The 17,997-nt window shown below is 43.1% G+C and overlaps 1 protein-coding gene and 1 long non-coding RNA gene across 3 annotated transcripts in view; one reads left to right on the forward strand and one right to left on the reverse strand.

The window, feature by feature from the left end:
- The window catches only part of LOC144989034 (NLR family CARD domain-containing protein 3-like), a 242,440-nt gene that overhangs the window by 47,462 nt on the left and 176,981 nt on the right, over nt 1-17,997 (reverse strand). Inside the window, exon 1 of one of the 2 annotated variants that reach the window (XM_078940746.1) lies at nt 11,418-13,294. The exons of the other annotated variant lie outside the window; for it this stretch is intronic. The gene's annotated coding sequence lies outside the window, so the exon portion shown is untranslated. Of the gene's footprint in view, nt 1-11,417; nt 13,295-17,997 lie in introns of those variants that run through there. 2 annotated transcript variants of the gene reach the window in all.
- LOC144989576 (uncharacterized) lies at nt 10,653-12,058 on the forward strand. Its single transcript, XR_013653836.1, has 2 exons — nt 10,653-11,285; nt 11,363-12,058. It is a non-coding gene; the product is annotated as an uncharacterized LOC144989576 (long non-coding RNA).

Genomic DNA, 17,997 nt, shown 5'->3' on the forward strand with positions numbered 1-17,997 from the left:
CTCTGATATTAAGGTTGATTAGTACTGGCTTCTAGCTCTACGCAGAGCTTTTTTATAATTTAATAGGCTATGTTTCCAGATATCCAGAGACTGCTCTGAACCGGAGCGGCGCCATTCTCTTTCCAACTTACGGGTTTCTTGTTTAAGAGAACGAGTTTCAGCGTTAAACCACGGTGCTACTCGGTTTTGTCTGACGAACTTAGGTTTCAAGGGGGCAACAACATGGAGTGTACTCCTGAGGGCTTGTAAGGCATCATTAACAAAGTGGTCATTTATATTAGGACTGATAATATGGGAGCTGGTCTCAGAGTATTTGCTCAGAATATCACTAAGTACTGGCTGAACTGTGTGTTTAAACTCAGACACAGAACGGTCAGTTAAGGTTCTTCTAAGCTGTTTCTTATTCACTGGGGCAGAAGGATGTTCCAGTGTAAACTGGAAGGTAATCATAAAGTGATCAGAAATGATGGGGTTAAGAGGAAGGACACTCAGCTGGCTGATCTCTATCCCATGGGTTAGAACAAGGTCCAGGGTGTGCTTATGACAGTGCGTGGGTTCATTCACACTTTGGGTGAAACCAACATCATCTAATAAAGCTGCAAAAGCCTTTCCTAGGCAGTCACTGGGGTCATCAACATGAATATTAAAATCCCCTAATATTATAATTTGATCAGAATTTAAGACAATAGTCGATAGGAAGTCGGAAAACTCAGTTAAAAATTCTGAATATGGGCCGGGGGGGCGATAAATAATTATGAGTAAAACAGGTTTTCGAGTTTTCCTGTTTGGGTGACTTAAAGACAATATGATGCTTTCAAATTAAATATAAGCATTTTTAACTTTAGGGCTGAGAAGTAAGCTAGACTGTGATATTACTGCCAAACCCCCTCCTTTCCCTGAAATCCTGGATTTCTGATAGTTAGCATAAGTTGGGGGGGGGGGGGGGGGGTTGCTTCATTCAATCTAACATAGTCATCCTGTTGGAGCCAAGTTTCTGTTAAGGCTAGAAGACTAAGGTTGTTATCAGTGATTAACTCATTGACTAAGAGGGACTTGGAGGAAATGGATCGAATGTTTAATAAACCGCATTTAATGACATCATAATTCTGCTTGTGAGAACTGCTGTCTGTCACTTTAAGGTTTTTAAGACGCGCTCCTCTCATTTGTCTTTCAGCGCATAAGCTAACGCTTGAACCTGCCTCACTTTCCCTGCATGGGTTTTGCACCGGCACTAACCCTAAGGGAGGCTCAGAGGAGCGTTTTACACTGCTGCTCTGTGCCCGGGTCTCGTCTCTGGGTTGTCAGGTTGACAGACTAAGGCTAGCAGAAATGTTTCTAGAAAGAAGAGCGGCACCGTCCCGGGTGGGATGGACGCCGTCTCTCCGCATGAGACCGGGCTTCCCCCAAAACGCACTACAGTTATCCACAAAACCAACGCCGTTTTCTGGGCACCATCTAGAAAGCCAGCGGTTAAATGATGAAAAGCGGCTGTACATTTCATCACTGACTAAGTTCGGCAGGGGACCAGAGAAAATTACAGTGTCGGACATCGTCTTAGCCAGTTTACACACCGAAGTTACGTTTAACTTAACCACCTCTGACTGTCTCCGTCGGGCATCATTACCGCCTGCGTGAATCACGACTCGACGGAACCTGGACTTACTCTGAGCTAACATCCTAAGGTTCCCCTCGATGTCACCAACTCTGGCCCCCGGATAACACCTGACTGTAGCCGCTGGGAGCTCCACGTTTCTAACTTCAGAAGAGCCTATAACCAGAGTTGAGAGTTCAGCGGGTGTGTCGCTGAGGGGGGAGTACCTATTACTAACGTGGAGTCTCGGGTGCTCTAAGTCTTTGCGTTTAGCACTATGTTTCCTCCCAACCGGTACAAACCCCTGACTGTCTCCCGGCTGTTGGGAGGGCGCTGGGGTGCTAACTAAGGTAGCCCTGGCAGCGCGGCCCGCGCTACGAGTAACGACCTGGCTAGCCGGCTTAGCTTCCACTGTGCGGAACCACGCTTCTAACTGCTCCAGCCTGGCCTCCAAGTCTAACACAAGACTACACTTAACACACCTACCGCTATCTTCACTAAAGGAGGCAGGGTCATCACTAAACATATGGCACATGGGGCAGGAGAAAGGAGGAGAGGCAGAAAGAGCGGTGGCCATGCTAGGTTCTAAGCTAAGGCTAGCGGTGTTTAGGTAAAGAGAAGTGGTCTATTTAGCAATATGAGAAAGTGAACAGCAAGCGGTTTAACAGTGGTGAATTCGCTAATAAAAGGTACTAGATGTGAATATTAACCCAGATAACCCCTTAGAGTAAGCAATAGTAGTAAGGCTAATGCCAAACAAGAGGACAGCAGTCACACACGACTAGCACTAGCACTAGGAATAGCTCACCCGGAAATGACGTCACAGGAAAACCGGAGATGGACTCATTTACTGTGATGACCTGATGTTCTCTTATTATTGTCTTTTATATTGATTTTTTTTTAATTTTTTATTGTTCCAATACTTAAGACAGATTTTACGCTATTTGAGGTTCTGTCTTGTGATGTGGGACTTTGCTGCGAAATTCACATTTTTGATGTGAAAAATAAAAGACCCATTGGATGTAAATTTGGGAAACATTATCAATGTCAAATGTATAAATAAACTTAAAGCAAAAAATTAAAAAAATTAGATCAATATAAATTGTGTTAGGTAGTCATACAAATTTAAGTTGAATAAACTTAATTTAATGAGGTGTGACCAATTGAAGTGATTCAATTACGTTGGATCAACTTTTATCTTTTGAGAGTGAGCAACAATATTAATTTAAAGTTGGGTCCAACTGCAGTATTTAGATTGAATCAACTTAAATTCATTAGTTTGAACATAAGTACATTAAGTAGGACCAATATGATTCATTTTTGTTCAAGTAATGCTATCTAATCATGTGGAAATCATTTCCATAATTTTTTATGTTCATTCAAAGTGAACGTCTTTTGAGTGTAGTTTACCTGCTTTGTTTTGTCCTTATTCAATAAAGGAACATAATGTTACACATTGTGTTTTTATATTCATATGGAATGTGTATTATTTTATATGACAGGGCCCCACTGAGGAAAAAGGATAAAGTCATACATTTATGAGGCTGGTTCTTTCTGCAGAAAAGCAACATATTCTTTTTACAGTTTTGATAGTTATGACAATGTGATCCTTCATATTCTGGCACATCAGCATGTCTTCCTTTATGAAACCATACTGAGGTACAATTTCACCAAATGCCCCACATCTGTCATTTTAACAACTGTCCTCCTTTAAAACAACTGGTTACAATATTATGACTTGTTTTTTTTTTTTCCCTCCGTGGCCCTAATATTCTATCATTTTACATATAGCCTTATAGTCTATGGGAAACTGTAAATTATCTAATGATAGCAACATCATATAAAACTCATTATTCATCCAAAATAATTGACATTAATGATCACAAACGTTTAAATAATGACAGTGGGTCTAGTTATATGTGATAACAATGTATAGTGAGCAGTGAAATAACTATTGGTTTCCATTTGTGGCAACTGCTGACTGACATTAGGGATGAGATTATATATATATATATATATATATATGTATATATATATATATATATATATATATATATATATGTATGTATGTATGTATGTATGTATGTATGTATATATATATATATATATATATATATATATATATATATATATATATATATGTATATATATATATAAACAGCCGAGCAGACCCACCGAGGCTGGAAACTGAACAGTACTGGAAAAGTATATGGGAGAAACAGACAGCACATAACAGCAATGCCAAGTGGCTGGTCTCTCTGAGAGAAGAACATAGCAACCTCCCTGAACAGAATCCAGTAACCATCACAGTGGCAGACATCCGAGAAAGAGTCTCAGGTATGAAGAACTGGAAAGCACCGGGCCCTGACATGATACATGCCTACTGGCTAAAGAAGCTTACCGCACTCCACGAGCGCCTGGCAGCACAAATGAACCAGCTGCTAATAGATGGGACTCACCCCGAATGGCTAACAGAAGGGCGAACGATCCTGATCCAGAAGGATCCCTCAAAGGGTGCAGTTCCATCCAACTACCGACCAATAACCTGTCTCTCCACAACATGGAAGCTCGTGTCTGGCATCATTGCAACCAAGATAAATAGGCACATGGATCAATTCATGAGTAACACACAGAGGGGCATTGGTAGAGACTCCAGAGGAGCCAAACACCAACTCCTGGTCGACAGAACAGTTGCTCAAGACTGCAAGTCACGACATACCAACCTGTGCACAGCCTGGATTGATTACAAGAAGGCCTATGACTCAATGCCACACACATGGATCACTGAATGCTTGGAGCTGTACAACATCAACAGGACTCTAAGAGCCTTCATAGAAAACTCAATGAAGCTGTGGAAAACCACCCTTGAAGCCAATGGGAAGCCACTTGCACAAGTGTCCATCAAATGTGGGATATACCAGGGTGACGCTCTGTCCCCACAGCTGTTCTGCATAGGTCTGAACCCCCTCAGCCAAATAATCAACAAGACTGGCTATGGATACCGACTCAGAAATGGGGCCAACATTAGTCACCTCCTATACATGGATGACATCAAGCTATATGCTAAGACCGAGCATGACATTGACTCCCTGATCCACACCACCAGGATCTACAGTATTGACATTGAGATGTCATTCGGGCTCGAGAAATGCAGCTGGATGGTGACAAAGAGAGGCAAGGTAGTCCACACAGGAGGGGTCTCACTCCCAGAAGGAACAATTGCAGACATCGAGGACAGTTACAAGTACCTCGGAATTCCACAGGCAAATGGCAACCTCGAGCAGGCAACAAGGAAAGCTGCAACAGCTAAATACCTCCAACGGGTAAGGCAAGTCCTGAGAAGCCAGCTCAATGGCAAAAATAAGACCCGGGCAATAAACAGCTACGCACTGCCAGTTATCAGATACCCTGCAGGAATAATAAGATGGCCAAAGGAAGAGGTACAGACCACGGATGTTAAGACACGAAGGCTCCTCACCATGCATGGAGGGTTCCATCCCAAATCCAGCACCCTGAGACTGTATGCTAGCCGCAAGGAAGGAGGCCGAGGACTAGTGAGGGTAAAAGCCACTATCCAGGATGAAACATCCAAGATGCATGAATACATCAAGCTCAAGGCCCCAACTGACAGTGTGCTCAGTGAATGCCTCAGGCAATGGAGAGCAGAGGATACAGTGCTGGAGGACAGATCCTCATGGGAGGACAAGCCCCTGCATGGGATGTACCACCGGACCATAACGGAAGTGGCTGATATCAAGAAGTCCTACCAATGGCTAGAAAGGGCTGGCCTACAGGACAGCACTGAAGCACTCATCCTGGCAGCTCAGGAACAAGCCCTGAGCACCAGAGCGATAGAGGCTCAGATCTACCACACCAGACAAGACCCAAGGTGTAGATCTACCACACCAGACAAGATCCAAGGTGTAGATCTACCACACCAGACAAGACCCAAGATGTAGGCTGTGCAAAGAGGCGCCTGAAACAATCCAGCACATAACTGCAGGGTGTAAGATGCTGGCAGGTAAAGCATACACGGAGCGCCACAATCAAGTGGCTGGAATAATATACAGGAACATGTGTGCAGAATATGAACTGGAAACCCCAAGGTCAAAATGGGAAACACCCCCGAAGGTGGCAGAGAATGAGAGGGCAAAGATCCTGTGGGACTTCCAGATCCAGACTGATAGGATGGTAATGGCGAACCAACCAGACATTGTAGTGGTGGATAAAGAACAGAGGAAAGCCGTTGTGGTGGATGTGGCAGTGCCAAGCGATGGGAACATCAGGAAGAAGGAACATGAGAAACTGGAGAAATACCAGGGACTCAGAGAAGAACTGGAGAAAGCCTGGAAAGTGAAGGTGACAGTGGTGCCTGTGGTAATTGGAGCACTCGGGGCAGTAACCCCCAAGCTGGAGGAGTGGCTACAACAGATACCTGGAAAGACCTCAGACCTCTCAGTCCAGAAAAGCGCAGTGCTAGGAACAGCTAAGATACTGCGCAGGACCCTCAAGCTCCCAGGCCTCTGGTAGAGGACCCGAGCTCAGAGGATAAACCACCCACGGAAGGGTGAGAGGGGCATTTTTTATGCGTCACAATCAAAATAGAAATGTTATGGAAACTTATGCGTTTCTTTTTTTCCAAGCAGAAACTCTTTATTTTGCTGATGATGCAGCCGTGTTACTTTTTTGATGGACGTATAATCTTCATACGCCGTCATTTAAATCTCAGACTCTGTTTTACTAAAGTATAGCGCTCTCTTTTTTTCTCCACGCGTTTCCATGGTGACTCCGGAAATCAGCGATCCATTGAGAATGACCTTATGTACCTGCTGTGCACGTGCGTTAACCCAGGGTTACCAAGTGGAGCGTTATCACACCAACTCATATCCAGTCTTTAGGAACCGACATACCCAGAGTAAGCAAGTTCAGGCGGATTTTAGCCAGAGTTCAGGCTTAAAGTCAGGCTAGTTTAAACATGCTTCCTGGAACACCCCCCGGATTTAGGAAGAAACCTGACACCACCTGACAGCAGCTGAGAGGAGGGGCGGAGCTTCAAGCTGATTGACAGGTTGTTGATCTCAGTGACTGAGAAAGGTGAGGTCATGTGACCTTCTGCTTCCAGACGTGCATGACCCCCCCCCTCATCTGTCATCCACTGACACTGAAGCAGAAACTCCTGATGGAGCTGAAGGGAGGGGCCTGACTATTTCCTGGAAACAGCTCCTTCTGATCATCAGTCAGACTCAGAGGAACAGAGAGTTTGTTCACATGCAGCTCAGGAAAATGGCTGACAGTCAAGCTGAGAAGCTTTTCTTTCCATGTCTGTTAGAATCACAACCTTTCAAATCCACAAGATCCTGAAAGTGAAGCAGAAGCCGAGAAAGGAGCAGATTGAAGTCAGAGTGGGAACAAGTCAGAACAAGCAGAGATTTGATCCCAAAGCCAACGGTGAACCACATTCCTGAATGAGTCTGTGTTCCTCAGTAACAGGGCGTGTCTGATTCTGCAGAACATCAAGGTTTCCTGCAGCTGGATGGAAGGAGTGCTGCCCCCTGGTGGACAGGAACTCAGCAGTGCAGCTTCAGGATGGAGTGGCTTCCAACAGATCAGATCAACGTTCTGCTCTCTGCTAAAGAGGCAGAACGTCTCCTTCTAAGAAGAATCCAGAGTTCCTGATCACAAACATCAACTGAAGCCCAAATCAGAGCTGATCAGACTGCATGGAGCCCAAGCTCCAGAAAAGAGGAGAAAAGAAGAAGAAGAAGTCGTCCACATGAAGACAGACAGATAGATGGACTTTTAGTCCAATCAATAAAACATCTACTACATTAAAAAAGCACAGTGTCAAAAATACACAAGTTAAGAAGCAGTTTATAAAAATGACAATAGTTAATTAAAATAAATGAATAATTATGGATCAGAATAAAATAACAAGATAAACATATTCCTTAATCATACCACAGCAGAAACATTAGTTCCAAGAACAAATAGAAAGACAGTCCCTCCAGTGTTTCCATTAATCAGACTGGAAGCGTATGGCACTAAATCTAATGTTATTTCTATCCTAGATGAGAGTTTTCTCTCAGCAGATAAACTGAACATGATCACCTTCAAACCCAGAGAGTGTATGACAGACAAACAGCTCTCTAGCACTCGTCCTCCTCGGCTCATCTAAAGCTCTCTCAGAGCGTCAGTCAACGCCACCTGCAGCTTTCTCATTCTGGCACTTTGATCGTGTGAAGGAAATTGTTTTATTATTATCATTGTTTAAATGTTAACTCAGATTGACCTTTCTAGAAAACAGTTGTGAGTTCATCTGCTTCTCATCCCAGCTAGGATGAGGAGGTTTTAGACACACTGTCCTGAGCTGATAATAATACTGTCTGAACTTAGAATAGACCCACATGGATCATTATACGACACCCCATAATGAACTTTTCTCTTTGTCTGAAATTGTCTCCGCCTACTTGTGTTCTTAATGACAGCAGCACGAGGAGAGGCAGTTCTCTGAGAAGAGCAGCGTGGTGGACGTCTTCTGTCACACCGGCTGCTTCTTGATTCTTGTTGTGGTTTTCTTTAATGTCTAGATGCTTTTATCTGACAGATAGTTTGCCCAAAGTTGAGCTGAATACAGAGGAGGACAAATTGAGCCTTTGTCCTCAGCAAACATCCTGCAGCAAACCAGCATCCATAGATGGAAAACAGGAGACTCCATAGTCCTGATTGATGTAGAGTCTCTCCAAGATCTCACCTGCAGTTTTTGTTATAATTGAAGCAGAAAAAGCTGCAGCTGTTGTAATGAAAGTTGTGATAGTTTTCAATAATAATTTTAAACTAAATTAGATGAAAATTTGTCCAGGTAGTTTTTTTTCCTTCCAGTTTATCAACAAACAATTTTATGTAAAAAAAAACAAATGGGAACAATAATATGTTTTGTCTAAACAGTGATTTTTTTCATATCATTTATTATTTTTTATTTCTTTCAATGTAGTTTAAATTTGTCTGTTGGCCATTTAGCCTTAATCCTGTTTCTTTTATTGCTTTTATTTAAGCCTAACTCTTCAGATTTTTCAAAAGTGAAGCTGAGTTTCTCCTTGATTACAGAAATTAGTAGAAAACTGTTTCAGTTAGAAACATGAAGTGGATCAAACACCAGGATGTCTGGCTGTAAATGATAAACTCGCATCATGAGGGAGAACTGAACTGTTTACCTCTGATTTCATCAAGAAAACTGTTAAAACAGACTAATGTGTGCATTTGTTGTGCTTCATGACAGTTAAAAGAGTAGCGTCATTGCAGAGACGCTATCACCCAATGCATCATGGGGGATCTAGTGATGGCAGACAGACTCTCGTCTCTGAGCTTCATTGTTTTGTTCTCTTGTTCCACGGTCTGACACTGGATTCTGTGGAAAGCTACACCGCTAAAGACGAGCTTTAGCTAGTATTTCTGTTGGAACTGAGAGACTTTATGAGCAGAATCAGAACAAGGAAGTGAAGACTTTAAGCACTTCTGATTGGTCAGACTGTTGACGTGTGATTAAGCCCCCAAGAATGATTGGTGGAGACAGTTAAAGGGGCGGGACTTTTCCAAAAAAGCTGTTATAGCTGCAGCTAAATCACGGTACAGTCATTCTTATCAAAATGTCTTTAATAGAATCAAATAAACACAAAGAAAAAAGTATTTTCTGATCTTTCATATTCCTAACTCCTCAGTGTTTTATCAGGATGTTTGGATGAACACAGAGCTGAAATCCTGGAGATGGAAAATGTTTTTAGCTCAGTGAAAATTAATTTCCCACAGTGCACCTGACCATCTGTCATGGCACCAGTTGAAACACATTGCTTTAAATAACACCACCATGACTCCTACTGTACACATTCTAGCTTCTGAGAAAGAGTGTTGGCTTGGCCACATTCCACAAGACACTGTCTGTAGATGTCTGAGTCATCTGACACGTCTTCTGAAATGACACGCCCAACAAACTTGATCTGATTACACACCAGCACAGCATTGATAGGTGCAAATGACATTTTTGGTTTTTGTCTGAGAAATCCTAATCAGACCATAAGTTGAACAGATGTTAAGCAGCGGTTCTGGGACTCAACACAACTGTGTCGTCAAATAGTTGATGATGAGATCTCCAGCCACACAACCAGAGTGACAGGCTTTAAGTGTGAGAGACAATTCATGCAAATAGAAATCAAACAGAATATTGGTGGATTTAAAGGTTCTGACAGCTGGTTTCCCCATTTAACCTGCATTGTCTGTTGAGCATTCCACTATGCAGAATACACACAACACATTTAGGTACACCTCTCTTTAAAGTTTCATCAATCATTTGTTGATTTGCTCTGTTAGAAGCATCTAGAAAACACAGAAAAACAGAGGAATTAAAGCTCCTATGTTTGTAAATCATTCCTTTAGGAGCATCTATACACGTCAGGACCAAGATTTTCTTTAAACCCAGACTGAGTGTGAGTCATTCTGACAAACTCTGTAAACCTGTCCAGCAGGATTCTCCCAGTTTTGTCAGAATCCTGTCCAGATCTATCAGTCTGGAGTTTTCAGAGCAACAAACTTTTCCAGCTTTGTTTTTTATCACTGGTTCTAACATTACAGCTATCATAGAGTCTGGTAAAAAACCATGACGAAGAAAAGCTGTGAAACACATGGAGGAGTCACCATTGCACTGGCATCTGCACATGCTCAGAAGAGAGCATCAAGTCCAGCATATTATTGGAGAGGAAAAGAGGAGCTGCTGAACTAAAGTACTCGAGTACTGAGGAATACTTTCAACCTCTGATAGATATTTTAGATTGTTCTGATTGTTCTCCTGCTGCTGTCTCTGTAGGAGCTAAAGGCCTGGAAACTGTTTAGCTAAGTTCTAGCTCCTTTGATACTCTGACATGTGCGACGCCAGAGTTGACTGACGCGCCAAGATGGCTGTCGTTTCCCTATACGACGAAGAAAAATGAGTGTTTCACTCCGATGGACTCTGCATTACTTTTTTTCTTTTATTATTTACACTACTGAATGGATTGGACTACTCTTTTGCTTCATTTCCCGTCAAAACCATTTCTCCCTCTGGCTCATGCTCACCTGTCTGAAGTCAGGTCATCATCAATTTATAATGGACAGCTAAACATGAAAACAGCGACGCCCACAGGACGTGTTGCTCCATAGGGCTCCTACAGTCTGGTTGAGTTCTTCAGCATTGAAACCTTCCTCTTAGTTTCTAGGGCAGAAAAATGCTCCGTCTGACCTTTGACCTCCACAACATCAACTCAGAGAAAGAGGTGAAACTGCCTGAAAACGTCCCCAACTCTGACTTTGCTGCTGTTAAATGTTGAACACATAAACATATCATCAGAGCAGAGGATGCAGAAATGAACCAATCAGAGAGGAGCTCCCAGCTGTGTTCCATCAGAATCATGTCAGAAGTTCAGAAATGAAGGAGATGTCAGTACTGAGAGGATTGGAAACATGCAGTTGTTCAGCACTGAGGACCTGAGAGCCTCCCAACCTTCTTCAGCAGAGATCAGAGCACTGAGGAGCTTCCACAGCCTCTCTGGAATGTCATTAGAATGTGAGCTGAGAGGAAGGCTGGAGCAGAGTCACCAACTGTTTGGAAGAAGCAGCAGAACTCAGAGTTTGGCCTTCAGCTGCATTCTGCTCTGTTTCTGGCAGAAAGGTGACCTGCAGTGACCTTTAGCTGCTGCTTTCTGGAAGAAGTCTGAGCTCTTCCTCTGCTGCTCCTCTTCCTCACAGACACGTCACGGCCTTCATCATGAGTGGAGAAGACAACAGAAACACAAAGACTCACCGTCAAGAAGAAGAAGAAAGTCCTGCTCTGTCTGCTCTGACACGAGGAAAACTCTCTACTTCCTCATTTCCTGATTCAGGAACACCTGAGCAGAGCTCCGCCCCCTTATGTGTGTGTGTGTTAGGCTCCTCCCAGAAACCTGAGAGTCTCTGATTTACTGAACAGGAGATGAAAACTTTACAGACTGAAGTGAGGCCAAACATGAAGCAGAAACAGACTTTCTCTACAGATAATGTTTCCCAGGACAACATGGACTTCATCCTTTATTAAAATTTATCTCAACTTTCTGATATCACAGCAGGTCTGAAAAAAACTAAGATAAAAATGTTCATATACTGAAATGTTCTAGTTTACAGAGTGAAAGTGGACAGAAAAGTTCAGAATTACGAAAAGACTTAAGTTTTTAGATGTTAACTCTGTGAAAATTGAGTTAAAAAGGAGCCCATACCATGGTCCCCCCTCTCCCTTGTTCAACAGTTGGTATCAGTTCTTGTGTTGTTATGATGTTTGGTTTTTCTAAATATGGAGCTGATTCTGAAAGTTCTGCTTTTGCTTAGAAACCTGTTTGTCAGTTTTTATGCAAAAGTAACCTGAGCTGCTCATTTGTTTCTAGAACAGCAGCAGCCTCAGTGAACAATGAACCTCTATGGTTGGACTCTTTTTAGCACGGGAAGCTGAAATGAAGAAGAAAGAGCCGTCAAACAGTTCTGGACAGTCTGCATGTCAGCTGTGTTTCTGCATTTCCTCCAAGTGTTCATGACAACAGTGGCGGTTTTTGATATGGGCGATCGCCCAGGGCGGCACTTTATAGGGGGCGGCATTTGCCATGCCCGATGCGTAATGTGGTACATACTATATTTAAAGAGGTAACTTTAAGCTTTTGAGTTGAAATTGCTTCAGTAGCCGACACTTAATGCTTCTATTTTGACACATCAGACTCTTAATAATGTCTTCCTCCTATTTCCTCTTCACACTCATGGTGCAAAAAAAAAAAAAAAAAAAAAAGAATACCTCAGAGTGAAACAACGTAAAACAGGCACATGAAAAGGATTTAGGCAGAAAAAACATCCGTGCTCAACCCAATTTCGACAAAAGCAGGCAATGGGGATTATTTCCCACAATTCTTTGCTCCGACACAGCAGACCCGACGCGCACGTGACCACCGCCCTCTGCTGCAAGACGCTTGCGGCCACACCTCTTTGCGGTAGTCTTTGGAACATAAGTCAAAAAACTCGAGAGGGGAGCGCAACTCGCCGGTGGCTGGCTGAATCACACTAACAGGTGATTGGGAGTCTTTTTCTATCTGACAATCAACTCTGGGCCGCAGCTGCGCCTCCCGTCATAGAGACGGAGCCGCGTGTGAGAGGGAAGGGGAAGGGGGGGGGGGGGGGGGGGGGGTGAGCGCAGACCATTTTTTATGGGTTGAGTTTTTTTGCAGGATTTCTGCTGTTGGTGTTGCACAAATTTAGGGAAATGCCAAATATTTTTGGAGTAATCCCACTGACGAGTTCTATGATTTAATCTTTAATGTTTTATAAGACCTAAACATATTAATCACAATAAGTTTTATTTTTTAGATCTAAACCCTCTGATATGTTTCACAAAGACACACACAGGACGTCACACATTAAGAAATTATTGCTAAAAAAAAAAAATGCTCTAAAGAAAAATGAAAGAGCAAAAAAAATGGAATTATTTGATATGTAATTTCTTATTAATATTTCCAGGTTTTCTTTGTTTTGTTCTGCAGCATGTTCATATTTGTATAATTTTGACAGAATATATTTCTATGGAGAGCACAATATTACAAGTTATTTAAGGTTTAACTTGAGTTATTCTGGATTAATGTTCCTGTTTTTATTCATATTTATGTTGAAAAAGTTCAGTTTAAAAGGTTTAAAAGTTTAGCTTTAGTGTGTTTAGTAAATGTTCATCTTCTTCGGCCCAAAACCTTAAGCGTGTTTTTAACTTAGGCCCCTGTGTGACTGAGTTTGACCCCCCTGTAATACGAGTCTAAAAAATTCATGTATTTTTTGAGTAAAATGGCTAAATAGAAGATAGGGAACACAAATTTTGTATGTGTGCGGGGGGGGGGGGGGGGGGGCGCTGGTGGGGTTACTCGCGCAGGGAGTAAGTTAGTGTAGAACCGCCACTGCATGACAAGGTGATTGAACAAGAGTTTTAGAAAAATCCAGTTGTCCTATCATGCACACAGCGAGCTCACGTTCCATCCACAGACACTCATTTCACCCCACCAGTCATCAGCAAGACTTTCAAAACCAAAGATCATTTTTACAACATTTTTATAAATTTGATGTCAGATTCAGGCTGTGAGCCTTCCTGGAATCAAACCCTCAACCTGCCTGTTGTCTACATAGTGAACAGCCACTGCCCCACAGTCAGAGGATCAGGATTGGATCAGGTTTTGTCCTGACATGAAGAAGGGGGCGGGGCTTTTTTTAGATTACACAACTTATGGTGTGTGTGTGTAATTGTGGGGCGTGTGTGTGTGTATTTGCATAGGTGTGACTCTCCTCTCTGCAGTTACAGAAATCACGTGTCTGCAGCTGCAGCAGCCAATACGTTGCTGGGTCCTGAAGAGTATGAGATTCAGAAATATACGGAGCCCCCAGGTGCCAGTGGTTAAAATAATCTGATGAACGATGCACACTGACTGATCAATTGTGTTTGTACTGATACTCAATTGTGCACTAACCCCACTTGGACAGATCTGTGGAGATCTGCTGGGGCTCTATGTGTTTTCATTTCATGTTTCCTTTTGTAACATAAAGTTCTTTTCCTCATAAGTTCTGTCTGAAATTATTCTAATGTTTATAGAGAGATTTTACTACAACCTACTTTGTAAAAAGATCAGTGGCTGTTAGAATGAAGCTGAGAGACAGACAGAGAGAGAGAGAGACAGAGAGAGAGAGAGAGAGAGAGAGAGGGAAAGAACAGGAGACGAGCTAGCTGGAAGATTGAATGAGATGTGAGTCAATTAAAGCAAGACAAAACTTAACTAAAGGACTGTTTATCTATTTTTTATTTGAACAACACAAAAATTAAGATTTCTATCCGAAGCAATATTTGATTTTCATCAATAACTGTTGAAATATGAGGAGAAAATAAAAGGAAAGGAAACCCCCCCCCAAAGAAAAATTCTGATTCTTCTGAAACTGACGTCCATCTGTTCATTATCCCCAGGCGATAAAAAGATAAAATGGTTGCTATAGAGATAAAAATGAATAGAAAAACTGCCAATTTGAAAAAAAAAAAAGGATTTTCCATCAATGTATCTCTTGTAGTTCTTAACAATACGATCATCTGAATCAGTGTGTGTTTCTGAGTCAGCTGATGATGCTGATCGCTCACACAGAGCAGGACTGCGGTCCAAAGTCTCAGCTCAGAGACACAGTTCTCTCTGTGGAGCAGCAGCTGTTCCAAACATCAACACGGCTGCTGTTTCTCCTGACGCTCTGTGTGGAGTTGAACGACAAGCCATTAATATTCCTGGAAGTTCTTCTTTCCCTCACATTTGCCCTGAATGCTTTCTTTAGGTTCAGTGTATTGTGAAAGTATTCACCCCCCTTGAAGTTTTCAACATTTTGCCACATTTCAGGCTGCAAACAGAAAGATATAAATTCAAATGAATTTATTTCTAAAGGCCTTTTCATGTAAAGAAAACAGCTCAAGGTGCTGTACATAAAAACAAACAAGAATAGAATAACTGCAGCAACGTTTCCTGGAAAACCTCCACATTTCACTGAAACCATGTTGGAACTTTGTCCATGAGGTCACATGGTCTGGAAGAAGCCCCAGTTCCAGCTGACAGAAGTCTGGTTCTTGTAATGAGGGCATTTGTGTAGGAACTAATGTGATGGTGGTGGACATCCAGGGGGACGATATAGAAGGACGGACTGAGAGTGAGCTGCATGTAATAAGCTAAGAGAGTGTTAATAAAGCTTCAGTTGAACAGCTACGAAGGACTCCTGAATAATTGGTTATAAGGTGCATGCTCCGACATAATAGGACATGGTGTCAGAAGTCAAGAAACCCATCTCAGGCAGAGATCGGAAGACGACGCAGCAGAAATCCAGACGTTATTGTCGCTAGCTGAGAGAAGCTAACTATGAGGTAATAATAAATAAGCTATCGGCTCGCTACGTCAGTCAAGTGAAGTAAAATGATGGATTCCCTGTTCTCAATCAACCCACCGGAAAATTTTGACTTTGGTGACTACTCATCATGGCCCAATTGGATCCGCTGTTTCGAAAGGTTCTGTGTTGCGGCAGGACTGGATGCCAAAGAAGAAAGGTACCAAGTGAACTCCTTAGTGTACGCCATGGGCGATAAAGCAGATGATATTCTGAGCACGCTCGGGCTGAGTGAGGATGAACTCAAAACGTACAAGTGTGTGAAAGAAGCCTTTCATAAGCACTTTATAGGCAAACAAAATGTCATTTATGAGAGAGCACGTTTCAACAGAAGAAGCCAAGAACCAGCGGAGTCAGCTGAATCCTTCATAACTGCAGTCTACAAGTTAGCAGAAAACTGCCAGTATGGGCCACTGCAGGACGAAATGATAAGAGATAGGCTAGTGGTGGGAACACAGTACCAAGGCCTGTCAGAAAAACTGCAGATGGATAGTGGGTTAACACTGGAAAAGGCAGTGCAACAGATAAGACAGCATGAAGACATAAAGAAACAACAACCAGTAGTGAGAGAAACAAATCTTAAGGACACGACAGAAGCTAACGTGGACATATTGAAGTTTAAGAAAAAGACTTTCAAAGACTATAAGTCACGAAAAACTTTTGAGACAAAGAGTCAGAGTGAACATCAAAAAGACTACAAGCAATGTGGGCGCTGTGGCAGATCACCTGCATTTTCCAAAAACATTTGAGCAGCGCGTGACGCTACATGCAGGAAATGTCAGAAAAAGGGAGCAGGGAGCGCCACATACTGCCGGCTGTGGATGAAACGTTGGCAAAGTTTGCAGGTGCAACAGTCTTCACAAAACTGGATGCTACAGCTGGATTTTGGCAAGTACCTTTACACCCATATTCAGTTCCTTTAACTACATTCATCACCCCGTTTGGCCGGTACTGTTATAAAAGATTGCCGTTTGGAATCTCATCTGCACCAGAACACTTTCAAAAGAGACTGACCCAAATGCTGTCAGGCCTGGAAGGAACCGTGTGTCATGCAGATGACATATTAGTGTTCGGGTCCACTCGGGAGCAGCACGATAAAAGACTGCACAAAGTGTTAGAGCGTCTCCAGCAGGAAGGACTGACTCTTAACAATGACAAGTGCCACTTTGCTGTAGAAAAAGTCATGTTTCTGGGTCACATCGTCTCGGCACAGGGCATTGAAGCAGACCCGGGGAAAATCCGAGCGATCACGGAGATGCCGACACCCAAACATGCTGCTGATGTGAAAAGATTTGTGGGCATGGTGAACTATGTTGGAAAGTTCTCTCCACGGGTCACTGAACTCACACAGCCATTAAGAGAGCTCCTTAGAGCAGACTCCAGCTGGGAGTGGGGAACAGCACAACAGCGGGCTTTTGACGAGCTACGCCAGGAACTGAGTTCACCCACAGTTCTCGCCCAGTACTGTCTAAACAGAGAGACCAAAGTTGCAGCATGAGAAAGTGCATCGTCAGAGCACAACAGTCCATTTGGTGGCCCGGTTTGGCCAAACAAATCAAAAACAAAGTTGAAAACTGCACAGTGTGCGAGCAGGAGGTTCATGTTGCTCCAGAGCATCTCATGACAATGCAACACTTCCTAGTAGACCATGGCAGCGAGTTGCAGCCGATCTGTTCCAGTGGAATCGTGCCATATATCTGGTAGTAGTGGATAATTTTCCTGATACATTGAGGTGGCAAGCCTTACCACTACTACTGCAGTCCCAGTTATTAACAAACTGAAGGCAAGTTTTGCGCTGCATGGGGTTCCTGAAATCCTGATTACAGATAACGGCCCTCAGTTTTCAGCGGCTGAGTTTGCAGCATTTGCAACAGACTATGATTTCAGCCATGTGACCTCAAGCCCCCACTACCCTCAAGGCAACGGGGAGGCAGAACGGGCTGTGAGGACTATCAAAGCCCTACTGAAGAAGGGGGAGGATCCACACAAAGCTCTGATGGCATACAGAGCCACACCTTTGGCGCACGGCTCCTCACCCGCACAGCTGCTGATGGGTCGTAACATCAGGACGCCGTTGCCTGTCAGTAGAGAGAAACTTCAACCAAAGTGGCCAAACCTTCTACTTTTCCAGAGCAAAGACCAAGACCAGAAACAGAAACAAGCTTTCTGGTTCAACAAAAGACACAAAGTTCAAACAAAACAAGAGCTCAGACCAGGACAACAGGTCTGGGTGAAGAACGACAATTGTCGTTGACGGGGGGGGGAGACCCTTTCAACTGAACAGTTTGACGTCATTTCAGAGTTTTTTATTTCCAGAGTTAATTAAAAATGGTCTTTAAATTATTTCAGAATTATTTTATGGATTCAGCTCGAAGCCTCCAAAGTGCTGGGGGCCCCAAGTCCCCCCCCCCCCCCCCCTCAGCGGT

The sequence above is a fragment of the Oryzias latipes genome, chromosome 2 (genome assembly GCF_053564925.1).
Source record: "Oryzias latipes strain Hd-rR chromosome 2, Olatipes_Hd-rR_3.1".
NCBI lineage: Eukaryota > Metazoa > Chordata > Actinopteri > Beloniformes > Adrianichthyidae > Oryzias > Oryzias latipes.